The 1469-nt window shown below is 36.9% G+C and overlaps 1 non-coding gene across 1 annotated transcript; it reads left to right on the top strand.

Moving 5' to 3' along the window:
* The first annotated feature begins 353 nt into the window (after positions 1-353).
* Positions 354-461, top strand: LOC112761387 (small nucleolar RNA R71). The gene has a single exon (XR_003181784.1). It is a non-coding gene; the product is annotated as a small nucleolar RNA R71 (small nucleolar RNA).
* Positions 462-1469: the final 1008 nt, after the last annotated feature.

The raw sequence follows: 1469 nt of genomic DNA, 5'->3' as shown, positions 1-1469 counted from the left end.
GGATCATAAGCTTCTTCTTCAGAGGAAGCCTCCTTAGTACTGCCTGTTGCAACTTGCATTCCAGACAGACTTTGAGAAATCATATTGAACTACTGAGTCAATATTTTGTTCTGAGCCAGTATGGCATTCAGAGTATCAATTTCAAGAACTCCTTTCTTCTGATTTGTCCCATTATTCACAGGATTCCTTTCAGAAGTGTACATGAATTGGTTATTTGCAACCATCTCAATGAGTTCCTGAGCTTCTGCAGGCGTCTTCTTTAGATGAAGAGATCCTCCAGTAGAGCTATCCAATGACACCTTGGACAGTTCAGACAGACTATCATAGAAGATACCTATGATGCTCCATTCAGAAAGCATATCAGAAGGACACCTTCTGATCAATTGCTTGTATCTTTTCCAAGCTTCATAGAGGGATTCACCTTCCTTCTGTCTGAAGGTTTGGACTTCCACTCTAAGCTTGCTCAATTTTTGAGGTGGAAAGAACTTTGCCAAGAAGGCATTGACTAGCTTTTCCCAAGAGTTCAGGCTTTCTTTAGGTTGTGAATCCAACCATGTTCTAGCTCTGTCTCTTACAGCAAAGGGAAAAAGCATAAGTCTGTAGACTTCAGGGTCAACCCCATTGGTCTTGATAGTGTCACAGATTTGCAAGAATTCAGCTAAGAACTGATGAGGACCTTCCAATGGAAGTCCATGAAACTTGCAATTCTGTTGCATTAGAGAAACTAATTGAGGCTTAAGCTCAAAGTTGTTTGCTCCAATGGCAAGGATAGAGATGCTTCTCCCATAGAAGTCGGGAGTAGGTGCAGTAAAGTCACCAAGCACTTTCCTTGCATTGTTGGCATTGTTGTTGTTTTCGGCTGCCATATCTTCTTCTTGTTTGAAGATTTCTGTTAGGTCCTTTTTAGCTTCTCTTAGCTTTCGCTTCAAGGTCCTTTCAGGTTCAGGGTCAGCTTCAACAAGAATGCTTTTGTCTTTGCTCCTGCTCATATGAAAGAGAAGAGAACAAAAAAGTATGGAATCCTCTATGTTACAGTATAGAGATTCCTTGAGGTGTCAGAGGAAAAGAAGAATAGAAGGAGGAGGTAGAAATAGAAGAATTCGAACTTATCAAGAGGGATAGAGTTCGAATTGTTGATAGTGGAGGAGTGTTAGTCCTTAAATAGAAGGATATCAGAAGAGGGGAAGAATTTTTGAAATTAAAGTAAAAGATTTTAAAATAATTAAAAGAAATTTTGAAAATTTGATTGAGGATTTTCGAAAATTAAGATTGGGAAAGAAATTAAGTGATTTTTGAAAAAGATTTTGGAATTAGAAATCAAAAAGATATGATTGATAATTATTTCGAAAAAGATGTGTTTAAGAAGATATGATTGAAAAGATATGGCTTTAAAAAGATATGATTGAGAGGATATGATTGAAAATCAATTTAGAAAAAGAAAGTTTTAAAATTAAAGTTGATTACTTGAC

Source organism: Arachis hypogaea, chromosome 16 (genome assembly GCF_003086295.3).
Source record: "Arachis hypogaea cultivar Tifrunner chromosome 16, arahy.Tifrunner.gnm2.J5K5, whole genome shotgun sequence".
In the NCBI taxonomy this organism is placed as follows: domain Eukaryota; kingdom Viridiplantae; phylum Streptophyta; class Magnoliopsida; order Fabales; family Fabaceae; genus Arachis; species Arachis hypogaea.
This window is presented reverse-complemented; position numbering and strand designations above follow the sequence as displayed.